The 15,416-nt window shown below is 40.3% G+C and overlaps 1 protein-coding gene across 7 annotated transcripts in view; it reads right to left on the bottom strand.

The window, feature by feature from the left end:
* Positions 1-15,190, bottom strand: part of CDC42SE2 (CDC42 small effector 2) — a 112,244-nt gene extending 97,054 nt beyond the window's left edge. For 4 of the 7 annotated variants that reach the window (XM_047729896.1, XM_047729892.1, XM_047729897.1 and 1 more), the window contains exon 1: positions 15,078-15,189. The gene's annotated coding sequence lies outside the window, so the exon portion shown is untranslated. Of the gene's footprint in view, positions 1-15,077 lie in introns of all 7 variants that reach the window. The other 3 variants (XM_047729899.1, XM_047729898.1, XM_047729894.1) reach the window with 2 other exon arrangements.
* Between the last annotated feature and the right edge of the window lie 226 nt (positions 15,191-15,416).

The raw sequence follows: 15,416 nt of genomic DNA, 5'->3' as shown, positions 1-15,416 counted from the left end.
AATCTCCCCTTCATATAAAAATGGATCATTTCTTTGTAGAAAAGGCCACATCAACTATAATGCCTTTTATTTTTCTTTACCACATGAGAGATGTTTTCAGGATTATTTGCACCATTTAGGAAGTAGCACTACATTAAGAGAAATGACTACTTCAGCTATTAAAAAGAGATACAGGGGCACCTGGGTGGCTCAGTGGGTTAAGCCGCTGCCTTCGACTCAGGTCATGATCTCAGGGTCCTTGGACTGAGCCCCGCATCGGGCTCTCTGTTAGGCAGGGAGCCTGCTTCCCTCTCACTCTCTCTGCCTGCCTCTCTGCCTACTTTTTAAAAAAATTAAAAAATAAAAAAAATAAAGAGATACAGAGTACAAGAGCTTGTGAGCAAGCAGTTTACAAAAAATAAAAAGACAAGGTTAAAAAAATAAATAAAAACAAGGTAAGAAACCAGCTTTCTACTTTACCACAACTGATGAACATAACTGTGATAAAGAAAAAGGCATTTAAATTATACAACCCTTGGGCACCTGGGTGACTCAGCTGTTAAGCATCTGCCTTTGGCTCAGGTCATGATCTCAGGGTCCTGGGGCCAAGCCCTTCTTTGGGCTCCCCAGTCAGTGGGGAGTCTGCTTCTCCCTCTCCCACTCCCCGGATTGTGTTCCCTCTCTCACTGTTTCTGTCAAATAAGAAAAAAAATCTTTAAATTATTCAGTCTTTAAAGGACTCTTCATTAGCTTTAAAGAACTACTTTTAGTCCAAAACAGCTATTTGATAAGATTAAGACTGATTTACAAAGCATGGAATATACCAATATATCTGAGGAACTCTTCCACAAGGATTTGCACATACATGAAACAAAATCAAACATTAATACAATAATTTTTTTTAATACAAGAATTCTTAAACTAAAACTTTTTTTTCCCAAGAACCTCCTCATTCTTCATTCTGATATATTAAAAAGGATAGCAGTATCTAATAAAATTGTCACAAACTGGATAAAAGCCTTGAATAAAACATTTTTCTTCTAAAATTATTTTAATATTAAGGCATCACTAGGACTTGGGGCAGACCAAAAAACAGGAACTTATCTACAGCCCCTTATTTTACCCTAGGGCTATTATTAAAATAAGTCTACTGTACACAGAATCACTTACTGTTTTCCTTTGCTGGTGTAACACAATCAAGCTATTGTGCAATGGTAAAAGAGCTCTTAAGAAAAAATTACTGCTCAAGTAATTTTTGAGTTGAGGTGACTTACCACAATTCTACTCTCCATAAACACCATTGTTTTTAATCACAACTTTACTTACAGCTTTACCCACTGTCAAACAAAATTTTCACTTTCCAAAGAGATTTTTTTCAAACTGAAGTAATAAAAGTAATGCTTTTATGATCACAGTATTTGATAAATTGTGTACTAAGATCTTATTTCGGTTTTAAAAAAAGTTGGGGGGTCGCCTGGGTGGCTCAGTCGCTAAGCATCTGCCTTCAGCTCAGGTCATGATCCCAGGGTCCTGGGATGGAGCCCTGCACTAGGCTCCTTGCTCAGCCGGAAGCCTGCTTCTCCTCCCACTATTCCTGCTTGTGTTCCCTCTCTCGCTGTCAAATAAATAAATACAATCTTAAAAAAAAAAAAAAAAAACTGTCAGTGAATCAACAAAGTTCAATTTTTAATTTCCTCAAGAAATTTTAAAATAAATTTCCTCAGATGCCTATAAGAAAATAATCTCTTTATAGAACTTGGGGGGGAGGGGAGATAAGGGTGAAAAATGGCAATGGAATGTCCAGGTGATCATAGAAGAGACAATAGAGAAAACCTACTAAACCTGAAAAATAGGACCACATCATTTCATTGATTTAGAGATACGGTTCCATAGGAAAAAAAATCAGAGTAGCAGGAAGTAAATCATCAGAGACATCAGGTAAGCACTTAGAGGATAAGGGGCGAAAGAAGAAAACAAGCCAGAAAAAAAAAAAAAAATGAAAACCTGAACTCAGGTATATTTATGTAAATCATTCTGAAAAGCAAATTTTAAAATAAAAGTTATCTAATAATCTAGGACCAAACCAATCCACTCCGCTTTCTTCACCAGGAAAAGAACACCTTACAATGGGCGTAGCAACTCAGTAGGAAAACCAAAAACACCTTCAAAGGCATCTCAAGATCTTTTATGCTTGTGTTGTAACAACCAGTCAAAATAAGGTGTTCAGTTAAGCAATTAACATACAAACACACAAATAACCAGTTTTTACACAATAAAAAAATCTACAAACCAACATCAGATGTGAAGGGAATGCAACTTTGAAAAACAAAAAAGGTACAGCACTGAGGTAAGTCGCTGACTGATTTCACAGACCACGAGGAAGAAATTATCTTTAAACCAAAATAACTAACTCTGCTACATTAAATGATAAAAAATGTTCATCAATAGTCAAGCATTTTTATCCATAAAAACAGCAATTTCATGTGGTTCCATCCAGTGGTCTGCTGATAAATATTTAACAACTACCTCTCTGGAAAAAAGACCCTGACTTATAGCTTTTGTAGATCTCCATGTCATAAATCGTCCTACCATAGCCAGTTTCAGGCTGCCAACACAGTGTTACTTACTGAACGTGGAGCTGGAGAGACGCAAAAGACCAGCTCACCAGCTCCAACACACCAACAGTTTTTCTACCCAGTACTCTCATCTAAGGATCATCAGAGCAGTTCCTAAATTTTTTCATACTTTCCTTAAATCAGGCTTTTACTTGAATAATCCCATTTCCTACTCCCCTAGGCTAGGAGGCATACATTTCTGACACTTTAAGACATCAATACACTAAAATTCATTCACAAAAAAGAATAAATTTTAAAAAAGAATAAATGAGATTACTACCTTATTTTATTCATTCAACACCTTTTTACTAAACACTTATCTAGTGTCATGCATTGTTCTGAGCATTGTGACAGCAAGGAACAAGAAAAAGGAGTTCCTTGCTCTCATAAGGCTTATGATCTACTTTAGGACACACTTAAATTAAAAATATATTATTTGGGGGCGCCTGGGTGGCCCAGTAGGTTAAGCCTCTGCCTTCAGCTCAGGTCATGGTCTCAGGGTCCTGGGATGGAGCCCCACATCGGGCTCTCTACTCAGCGGGCAGCCTGCTTCCCTCTCAGTCTCTGCCTACCTCTCTGCCTGCTTGTGATCTGTCAAATAAATAAATAAAATCTTTAAAAATACATATTACATCTCTCTCTCTCTCTCTCTCTCTATATATATATAACTTTAAGGTCTGACAAATGCTATAAAGAAAGTGTAACAGTGATGGGAGGGTGCTATTTTAAACTGAGTGGCGAGGAAATGAGGTGATACTACCTTGCAAAGATCTGGGAACCATCATTTCAAACAGAGGAAACAACTAGTATAAAAACCATAACCCTAGAACAAGCAAGACCTGTTTGAGAAATTAATTTGTGGCTAAAGGCAGTGAGCAAAGGTAAGCCACTCTGAGAGGCTGTAAGGTCTATATTATATAGACAGAGTATGAGTGAGTTTGTATTTTCTGGGAGAGTACAGTTTGTATTTTATTCTGAGTAGACTGGGAAGAGTAGTGTGATAAATCTGTTAAATGAATAAATGCATGCATACTTTCACAACCCCTTAAGAGACTTGGTTGACAGCCTATTACTTATATTCACTTTTCTCAATATGATTATTTTGGTTACTTCACAATCCACCTAGAACCTTAAGAAGTTAAAGCAGGCCATAGCAGGCCTCAAACTATGAATATACTTGAAATAAATTTAGAGGTTTGACTACTTACTAGTTCAGAAATAGGGATTTTTTTCTTTTGAGAGAGAGAGAAAGAAAGAAAATGAATGCACGCAAGAGATGGGGGAGAGGGGCAGATGGGGAAGGTGGGGAAATCTTAATCAGATTCCATGCTCAGCACAGAGCCCACCGCCCAGTGCAAAGCCCCATGCAGGGCTCTATCTCACCACCTGAGATGATGACCTCAATCAAAATCAAGAGAAGTATGCTTAACAGACTGAGCCACCCAGGTGTCCCAGAAATAAGGATCTTATTAATCCAATATGGGTATTTCATATGTGAAATAGTAACATGAATTCAGATAGACCAATGTCAAATTCTAATGAAGATTACATAATTACCCTACAAAATAGAACAATTAATTCAAAACTGTAAGGAAACACTTGTTAGTATGTCATCCAAAATGATTTTACAAGATTTGTAAATAAACTTTAAAAAATGTCATGTTTCGGGGCACCTGGATGGTTCAGTGGGTTAAAGCCTCTGCCTTTGGTTCAGGTCATGATCCCAGGGTCCTGGGATCGAGCCCGCATCAGGCTCTCTGCTCAGCAGGGAGCCTGCTTCCTCCTCCCTCTCTGCCTGCCTCTCTGCCTACTTGTGATCTCTGTCAAATAAATAAAATCCTAAAAAAAAAAAAAGATTTTAATAAAAAAATAAAAAATGTCATGTTTTAATATGAAAATTTTTATATTTTAATTCCCTATTTAATATGAAAGAAAAATATACCAAATCTGACTTACAGATATCACTGCTTAGGAGTTAAAGTAAAATATAAAGCATATACAAGTTTATATTACATCTGCATATTATAAGAACAAACGATACATACCAACACATACATACCCATACCTCTGTGGCCATGAAAATTAAGTCCGCATTATGGCCACATGAAATTATGGCCACATGACTTGTCCATCAGACAAGTCAATCAAGACAAATTACTGCATATTACATAAAAATAGGAAAATGTCTAGACTGGTTTTTGGAGAATAATTTATGCTTAATACATAAAAAATTATTCATTCAGGAACTTCTAAGCCACCTCTTTTAACGATTTTTTTAAATGATTTTTTTAAAGATTTAACCATTTGCAAGAAGAGTGTGAACACACAAGCCCGCGCGCGCGCGCGCGCACACACACACGCACACACGCGTGCGGGGGAGTAGGGGGGTGGGGCAGAGGCATAAGGAGAGGGAGAAGCAGGCTTCCTGCTGAGCAGGGAGCCCACCAGGCACTCAATCCCAGAATCCGGGGATCATGCCCCAAGCCAAAGGCAGATACTTAACCAACTGAGCCAACCAACCACCCCCTAAAAGATTTTTTTAATCAACAGGAAATGAGACTTATAACTTAGAAAAAAAAAAAAAGAGTTTAAAAATAAATTTTAGGGGCACCTGCTGGGCTCAGTCAGTGGAGCGTGTTATTCTTGGTCTCAGGGTTGTGGATTTGAGCCCGTTTGGTGCAGAGACTGCTTAAAAATAAAATCTCTAAAATTAATTAATTAATTTTTAAAAGGGTTTACAAAATCTTGTCTCAGCATAATGAAAGACTGAAAGTTTGCATTATCATTAATTTCCCCCACACTCCTTTTTCCTACCTAAATATTAAAGTACAATTTTAAAAATGCATTTATATGCATTCAAGTATTTTTCATTTATGAGCACAAGTATGCTTATAAATACCACTCAATAAAATTGTGCACATTAATGTAGCTAGCTGCTAGCTTACCACAGAACTACAATAAAACTACTTATAGGCCCCACCTTTTCCGAGGGGGTGGTAAACATGCTGTGCAATACCGAGAGAACACAGCATACTAATAAATTTGTGTATGCTGAAAATCTCTCTCTAAAGCTATGACACCTCTGTTTGGGCTCTCTACAAAACAATTAAGAAATACTAAGAATATCCTCAGATAAAGCCAGATAACAGCAACTTTTTTTTTTTAACAAAAGGAGTTTGGCAATAGAAAACCAACCAAGTTTTGGATCCCAAACTCACTTAAACCAATATCCCTGATAAAAGAAAGGTGTAATATAGCCCAACTTCAAGAGCCCAAGTCCATGTAAATTACCAACCCTCAGAATTCTAGAAATAAGGGCGCCTGGGCAGCTCAGTCATTAACTGTCTGCCTTCAGCTCAGGTCATGAATCCCAGGATCCTGGGATGGATCCCTGCCTTGGGCTTCCTGTTCAGCAGGAAGCCTGCTTCTCCCTCTCCAGCTTCCCCTGCTTGTGCGCATGCTCTCTTGCGTGCTCTCTCTCTCTCTCTCTCTCTCTTTCCCTGTCAAATAAATAAAATCTTTAAAAAAAAAAAAAAAAAACCCAATTCAAGAAAGAGCCCAAAAGAAGTATGGAGCAAGCCAAAGATAGTTTAAGTGCTGTCACCCTACTTCCAAATCAGCCTTTTCTTTTTATTGCGTTTACTTTACCTCTCTGTTGCTTTCCTACCTCCTCTGTCCATAACCATTTTCCCACATATTTTCACTTTCCATACACATAAATTAATCTAACATACTTTTTCTCCTTGTATCTAAAAGTTTTTACTTAATTCTTCTAGGACTACATGGTTTTAAGTGAAATATTTTTAGTCAAAATACTTTTGGTTATACAAACATACATAAAAGCTCTCTTCAAAGACATGAATAACAAGATAAGCAGTCACTCATTTAGCAAATGTAAATGCCCATCATGGGCATGTCTCTGTTACAAATACTGGATATTCTGCAGTGAATAAAAGAAAGCTCTTTCCCTAAGGATACGAAAGCAAAACTGTGCTTGGCAGGTTCAAGAAAGCTCAAGAACACCCATATGCCTGGCATGGAATAGACCAAGGAGAAAGTCATAGGACATATCATCAGAGAGGTAGGAGGCACGGATGATGGAGGGCCTTGAAGGCCCTGCTGTATTCTGGCTTTTGCTCTTAGGAAAGCCACTGAAGGATTTTGATCATCAAAGTAACAGAATTAAACTTCATTTCAAAAGGATCACCCTGGATACTGTCCTGAGAACAGAAAAGAGCAGAAGCAGCAAAGAGACCAGGAAAGAGACTGCTAAAATAAGATAGGCAAGAGATGATGGTTGCTTAGAAAAGAGTGTCATGAGTGGTCTTATGATAGATTTTAAAGTAAATACAGGACATACTTTCATGATACATTATTTTGATTTAGATGTGGGGGTGTGAGAAAGTGAAATCAACAATGTCTACAAGGGGGCGCCTGGGTGGCTCAGTTGGTTAAGCGACTGCCTTTGGCTCAGGTCATCACCCTGGAATCCCAGGATCAAGTTCTGCAACAGGCTCTCAGCTCAGCAGGGAGTCCACTTCTCCCTCTGACTCTTCCCCCACTCTCATGCACTCTCTCTCATTCTCTCTCAAATAAATAAAATCTTAAAAAAAAAAAAAAAGTGTCTACAAGGTTTCAGCCACAAAAAAACTAAAAGATGGGATTGACACCTCTAAGATGAGGGAGATGGGATAAGAACAATAATTGGGGTAGGAGAGAAACAAAGATGAAAAGTTCAGTTTTGACTTATGAAATATGGGATACCTAATTAGGAATGTCGACTCAAAAGTTGGGTACACGTGTGTGGAGGTCAGGAAAGAGATCCAAGCTGAAGAGAACATTTTTAGTTTGAAATATATGGTAATTCCAGCTAGAGAATAGGATGAGATTACAAAGGACTATATATAAATATAGAAGAGACTTAAACATAGAGCTCTGGGACACTGCCTTATTTTTTAAAAGTTGGGGCTACATAAAAGAATCAGAAAAACAAACTAAAAATAAGTAATAGTGTCCCAGAAGCAAAGAAAAAAAAGGTTCCAAAGAGAAGAAAATTATCAACCATGACAAATGCTGCTGCTGCTACATCAAGAGGATTCGGACTGAGAACTGACTAGGGAATATATCACCAAGGAGGTCATTAGTAACCTCAACAAGAGTAGTTAGAGTGAAAAAGAAAAGAAGATAAAAGAAAAAAACAAAAACAAAAACTGAATGTAATGGACCCAAAAGAGATACAGAGGACTGATAGCCATAAATAAGAAAAATGTGGTGTTGGGGGAGGTTTGTTTGTTTTAAAGATGGGAGATAGTTCAGCCTATCTCCACACAGACAGGAATGATCAAGTAGAAATGGCAAACAGGGATGACACAGCTCACTGGCAGGCAGGAGCCTGGGATGAATACTGAGGCAATGCAATGTCCTTGACCAGAGAAGGGCAAGATGAATGGAACCCATGTTCATAGCATAAGAGAAAATGCAGTAAGTGTGGGTATAAATGCAAAAAGAGATTAAGAAGTTTCTTCTGATTGCTTTCATTTTTAATATACAGGAAGCAGAGTCATCAGCTGAAAATGCAAAGAGGTGAGAGAGTTTCAGGAGAGATGTAAAATAGTCATTTAGGGGAGTGGGAGAGTGATTCAATCAACAAATGTACTAAGATTACAGAACTGGGGCACCTAGCTGACTTAGGCAGTGGAATGTGTGACTCTTGATCTCAGGCTTCTGAGCTTGAGTGCCATGTTGGGTGTAGGAATTACTTTAAGAAATTAAATATTTAAGATTACAGAACTGTGGGAGCATGAAGAACCCTCCTGAATTTACAGGGAGATGAGGTGAGCATTGGTGTTTTTTTTCCTCAAGTCCCACTCAAATGCCATGAATAGGCTAGACTAGATGGAGAAGGGGTAGGGGGCAGATTGCCAGATGAGTACAGTAAAGAAGTACGACAGAGAACTGAGGGTGTACAAAAGTAAAATCTGTAACAGAGGACCAGGGATTCAAAGCATGGATATGGAGAAAGGAGGCTTGGGACAGTACATTAGCAACATGCATAGGTCCCAGACACAGAAGTCCTGTTTAAGTGGGGATAATTAACAGAAAGAGCTGGAAAGGTACAATGTTGAGGTCAGAGTGGAATGCACAAAACTGCATATTATGAAATAATCTTAGTAAAGAGCAGATCCGGTTAAAAAGCTACAGAACTGGGACGCCTGGGTGGCTCAGTTGGTTGGACGACTGCCTTGGGCTCAGGTCATGATCCCGCAGTCCCGGGATCAAGTCCCGCATCGGGCTCCCAGCTCCATGGGGAGTCTGCTTCTCCCTCTGACCTTCTCCTTGCTCATGCTCTCTCTCACTGTCTCTCTCTCAAATAAATAAATAAAATCTTTAAAAAAAAAAAAAAAGAATTTAAAAAAAGCTACAGAACTACTGTGAAGACTAAAGCAAAACCTCTCCTTAGGCACAGTGAGCCTGTAGATGAGAGAAACTGGAAGATGAAGGAACAGTAATGGAAGAATTGTATCACAAGAATTGTAGCTGGAAGGTTTCCAGACGTGGAATCCCCAAGAAAACCATTTCCAGCACTTCTGGAGAAAGTCCACTTTGAACAACCTGGCTGATTCAGAAGGCACCAATGCCAGAGCACAAGAGGATGAGCCACATTAAAAACATACCACCACCACCACCCCCAATTCTCTCTCCCCACCGAGGTAGACCCTGGGCAGCTGAATGGACAGCACAGTGACGCTGGTAAAATAAAAGACACCTACTAGGACTCTTACTCCAAAGCAGACTTCTAGGGCTCAAAAAGTTCTAAGCCATAAAGAGAAGTTCTGAATTGTGTAAGAGTTTTAACACTGATTATACTGAACTGTACCTTGTAATGACTAAAGTAACACTATCATTGACGAGTAAGCACAAGAATTCTTATTACCTAAAACTAACTAGAAAAGCTACCTGACCTTCCTAAAAGCTCATCCAGAGGCAGGGAAATACTTACTCTACAGCGACAGTTTGAAGGTACAGGGAGAGAGTTGTTTTCTCCTTAAGTTTTATCAAGTCCAATCCACTGCACATACCAGTTCCACAAATACCCATGGGTTCTCACCATATGTAAGTGCAAAACATATACAATTCTGAATATACAAAAAATTCATTTTTGCTTTATTAAGCAAAAAGTGGAAGTATATTATTAAGCTACATGGAATAAAATGATTTTGTTTTACTAAAAGATGCTTACAATAATCCAATCAAAGATTTAACAAATTTTAGCATGAATTTCTAAAAGCGTAAGATATAAAATAAAAATTTAAGGGCACCTGGGTGGCTCAGGCATTAAGCATCTGCCTTCCCCTCAGGTCATGATCCCAGGGTCCTGATACCGAGGCCCGCACGGAGGCCGGCATCAGGCTCCCTGCTCGGAGGAAAGCCTGCTTCTCCCTCTCCCATTCCCCTGCTTGAGTTCCCTCTCTCGCTGTGTCTCTGTCAAATAAATAAATAAAATCTTTAAAAAAAAAATTTCAGGGGCACCTGGGTGGCTCAGTGGGTTAAAGCCTCTGCCTTCAGCTCAGGTCATGATCCCAGGGTCCTGGGATCAAGCCCCACATCGGGCTCTCTGCTCAGCAGGGAGCCTGCTTCCTCCTCTCTCTCTCTCTCTGCCTGCCTCTCTGCCTACTTGTGATCTCTGTCTGTCAAATAAATAAATAAAATCTTTAAAAAAAAAAATTTCAGTGCTCATCATTTAGTCATTTTCAAAGATACTTAAATTTAACATGCAGTTATCTAATGCTTTCTAGGAAAAAGAGGGAGTTTGTTTTACTGTAATCCATTTTGACTAAAATACATTTGCAGGTATTTTATGGTGTCATGATAAAGATAGCTTATTACCAAGTCTTTTGGCTTTCAGTTCAGAAACTCCCTTTGGATGGATTCCTATAACTCTTTCAGCTAAATCCTGCCCTGTTATTTGTTTGTATTATAGAAAAGTTCCAGTATTCTTAAGCTTTGAGGTAAGGCAGCAGTATGCATGAAGTTAATTATTAACAAGCTAAATTTCAAGTTTTTCCACACAGTATGGGGGAAAAAATCAGGATAAATTCCCTCACCTAACTAATAAGTAAGAATTAAGGGTAAGTACACATTTCACTCAGTTCTTCTCAAGAATGTACAGGGAATCCATAATGTTCCTCTCAAAAACATCACTAACATTTTTCAGTACAATGCTAAAATATTTCATGGGGACTGAGATTAAGAACACTGTAACAGATGAAAACCAATACACATTTCCAGTTGTGAGGAAAAAAAAAAAAAACTTAAGACATGTTAACAAAAGTACCCCAGACTCATCCAAAAGCAGATGAAAACCTAAATGCTTCCAAAAAGTGACACCTGGGATATAAAAAATGTAATAGTAATCTGTCCTAGAGAATAAATGTGACAAATTACTTACAAAGCATTTTGGAAATGTTTTTATACAAATGCTAATTGATACTTTAATGATCTATACAAAAATGAGCACAGCTGCAATGCTTTTTTTATGGGCATCATTCTTAATCACTTTATTAATTACATACGATAAAACACTTTGCAAAGCATTCTGAAGGGTCTTAAAAAAAACGAACAAACTCCCTACTCCCATCCTGTCGAACACACACACACCCTGAGGAAGAAAGCATCATTTCAAATCTCCAACAATTATAAAATGGGATGATCCTGGAATTTATTTAGACTCAAAACATTATAAACTATTCTGAGATAGAAATAATACTATGGGAGCGGCTGGGTGGCTCAGTGGGTTAAAGCCTTTGCCTCTGGCTCAGGTCAGGATCCCAGAGTCCTGGGATCTAGCCCCACATCAGGCTCTCTGCTCAGCGGGGAGCCTGCTTCCTACCCTCTCTCTGCCTGCCTCTCTGCCTGCTTGTGATCCCTGTCAAATAAAAAAAAAATAAATAAAAAATATAAAAAATTAAAAAAAAAGAATACTATGAAAATATAGTATTTTTTATGGTACAAAAACATAATCATGATTTTGTTTTTTTTTTTTAAGATTTTATTTATTTATCTGTCAGAGACAGAGCAAGACAGCACAAGCAGGGGGAGTGGCGGAGGGAGAGGGAGAAACAGGCTCCCCCCTGAGCAGGCGCAAGGCTCAATCAAAGGATCCTGCGATTACAACCTGGGCCAAAGGCAGATGCTTAACCTACCAAACCACCCAGGTTTTCCATGGGTTCTTACTTCTTGAAAAAATTTTAGTATTTCTCTATACTGTTGACTGTCACAAGCTCTGATGATGAAGTTCTTAACCAAATACAATACACCAAGCATTTTATTCAACATATCACAGCTTGCTTACACCTTCTTCAACATCACTATTATCACCTACTACACTAGGTTTCTCATCAGCACCAGACTATCAACAGTATATTGTCAAAGTAACTCTTCCTACAATAAATGTACATTAAAAAAAATAATAAAACAAAACCCTCTACCACTAAAATTTGAGATTACTTTCCACATTACTCCCAGGCACAACCACAAAAAACAAACAGCCAACCTAAAAACCTGAAAGTTCTATCTGAAAGTACAAATTATCTTCAATAATGTATAAGGTGTTAACAAGTCAATCTACCTAAACTGAAATGCCATCTATGAAAAAATTTATTAATCTACATTATTTTGTAATGCTCAAAAAAATGACACTGGAACACATCAATTTGGCCTTTGGATAGGCCAAATAAAAAAAGCACTTAAAAAAAAAATTCTATGGGGCACCTGGGTGGCTCAGTTGGTTATGCTCAGGTCATGATCCTGGAGTCCTGGGATCGAGTCCCACATCCGGCTCCCAGTTCCACAGGGAGTCTGCTTCTCCCTCCGACCTTCTCCTCGCTCATGCTCTCTCTCGCTGTCTCTCTCTCTCAAATAAATAAATAAAAATAAAATATATTTTTTTAAAAATCCTATGTAGGGGCGCCTGGGTGACTCAGTGGGTTAAAGCCTCTGCCTTCTGCTCAGGTCATGGTCCCAGTGTCCTGGGATAGAGCCCCGCATAGGGCTCTCTGCTCAGCAGGGAGCCTGCTTCCTCCTCTCTCTCTGCCTGCCTCTCTGCCTACTTGTGATCTCTGTCAAATAAATAAAATCTTTAAAAAAAAAAAAAGAAAAAAAAACAAGGTGTTTTTATATTAAAAAAATCCTATGTATTTAAGACAAACACACACAATGCAACCTTATGTTCAGAATAAATACTACAAACAGCATTCTCCTTTTAGTAAGCAGTTCCATCACAGTCGCAATAGTAGGGGGAAAGTCCAAATATGGAACCACAAATTATCACTAGTAGTCCTTCCCTTTTCACCATGATTAAGTCAATACTGTATTTATCTGTAAATAGCGACTAAAAGGTCAAAATAAAACTTCCAAATAGGTGCTTTATTTAAAACATTCCTTGTAGAAAAGTAATCCACTGTTTCTCCTTGGAGAATTTATTTTTTTTTTTTAAGATTTTATTTATTTATTTGACAGAGAGAAATCACAAGTAGGCAGAGAGGCAGGCAGAGAGGAGGAAGCAGGCTCCCTGCTGAGCAGAGAGCCCGATGCGGGGCTCGATCCCAGGTCTCTGAGATCATGACCTGAGCCGAAGGCAGCGGCTTAACCCACTGAGCCACCCAGGCGCCCCTCCTTGGAGAATTTAAAAAATAGAAAATACTGTATAGCAAAGATTATTTACAGAAAACCACCAGAAGTACATTACTCTTCTATAAACACACTGTACCAAAATCATCCACTATGGAAAGAGGGGAAAAATTAGTTTGTTAAACCTTTTCCTCCCTTCATTTTAAAATGTAGACTGATTTTATTAAACTGACAATAAGAAAATGCAAACCAATAATCTCAGCCCTAGTAAGTTACTTATTAACCTTTAAATAGCCTGTTAGGGATCCATACTTCCTGCACTCCACTTGCCAGCTTTCCTGTAAGTAGGCAGTAGAGGTATAAGACAGTCCTTACTGGCAACATCGATAAAGAGGAAAGAACTTCACGCTCAGGTTAAAGCGATAATTGTGGGTTTTGTTTGCTTCTAGAAACTCAGCAACCAACACAGGTGCCAGTACATAATGGGTGCTTAATGAACACCGGCTGAATAAACGGTAGGGTTTAATTAGTGTAACATTAGTTTTCTTTTCCCCCTAACTTTAGAGAGCCTCTGGCTCAAAAAGCAACTGAAGACCATGCCACCATGCCCTGCCAAAAGCACATAAACTTATCTATTCATAATGAAATAGACTTTGGGTGTCTCAAAAGAACAAAGTACAATCCAAACACCTCTTCTTTAATTTCTGTACTTTCGAAAGAAAATCAGAAATAACCCTTGTCTTTTAATACTTATTTTTTAAATAACAGAAAATGTCTACCGACTTTTCCTCCAAATGAAAAATTTCACATTTCAACTACATTTCCTACACTTGTAACATTGATAATAACTGATCAACACTACATGTATGGTGGGTAAAAATAAAAAAACAGCATATAAACAGAAACTGCATGTTGTTTCCCAACGGTTTTTTTTCCCCTTGAGTCAAGAGGGTTTGTGCCTAAATTTTTAATAGCTGTGAAATCAGTTTTCATATTTCAAGATTTGTTCATTCATTCAAATATTTTACTGAGCACCTACTATAAGCCAGACTCTTTAAACAAACTGTCAGTTCTGTAAACTGAACATCAGCACCAAATTTCCCTACAAAAGTTTATCATTTGAAATAACAGCAACTATAGAGAAATTCCAATGTTGTTTCAAGTACACATGAAATCGGCCCACCGGGGCTTTTCGGCGATGAATGGGGCATCAGACAGCCGCTACCTACCACACCCGTTACCAAAAATCACAACTGAAGCGGCAAAGGAAAGACAACCTGTACGAGTAACACGAGCTCCTTCCTCCGTGTAGGTGGTCAGGCAGGGCTTTCTCTCCGGAGCCCAAAGAGAAGCGAGGCGAGACCCGCGAGCGGAACGCGCCGCACGCCTCAGGAAAGAGCCCCGGCTCCTCAGGCAGGGGTTCCAGCCCCACCCCCAAACTCACACCTGAAGGACCCCGGCCCTCTCCGCCTGCCCTCCGCCCCTCCCCTCCCCTCCCGACTCCCAGACCTGCAAAGTTGGGGGGAGGGGGTCTTTTCATTTCCATTTTACATCAGGCTGGCGGTTGGCTCCCTCAGCCGCCCGCCTGTCGTCAATTTTGAACTGAGCATGTAACCATTTCTCAGAAGGAATGGAAGAAAAACCAAAGGCAGGGTCCGCAGGAAGACCTCGCCCAGACCTGAAAATGGAGCCGCAGGCTCAGCCCACAGCCCGCAGCGCGCGGGGGGCAGGGCCGGGCCGCGCTCCCCACCGAGCCCTCGGCGGCGGGGGTTCGAGGCTGCGGGCCCCCGCCCAGGAGGCCGCGAGGGCGAGGTGTGGGGGCCGGTGCACGACCCGGGCCGGCGGGGCACTCACCGTCGCCTTTGTCTGGACCGCCGGCTCCAGCCGCAGCCGCTCTCGGTGCCGGCTCCGCGGCTCCTGCCACCCCCACGCCCGCAGCTGCGCTCCCCAGCGCGCTTGGCGCTTCCTGGCCCCTCCCTCCCCGCCCAGGCTCGCGCGCGGGCGGAGCGAGAGGCGGCGCGCGCCCGGAGAGCCGCGCGAGGACTGCGCCGCCGCGCCGGCCCCACCCCCTGCCCCGCCTGGGCGTCGGACTGAGCCAGCGACCCCGCAGCGCGCAGCTCCGTGCAGCTGCGCGGGCTAGGAAGCCTCTTCCTAAGCGCGAGGAGGGCCGAGAGCTGGGGCTGGAGCCCGCGC

The sequence above is a fragment of the Lutra lutra genome, chromosome 5, assembly GCF_902655055.1.
Source record: "Lutra lutra chromosome 5, mLutLut1.2, whole genome shotgun sequence".
Lineage (NCBI taxonomy): Eukaryota > Metazoa > Chordata > Mammalia > Carnivora > Mustelidae > Lutra > Lutra lutra.
This window is presented reverse-complemented; position numbering and strand designations above follow the sequence as displayed.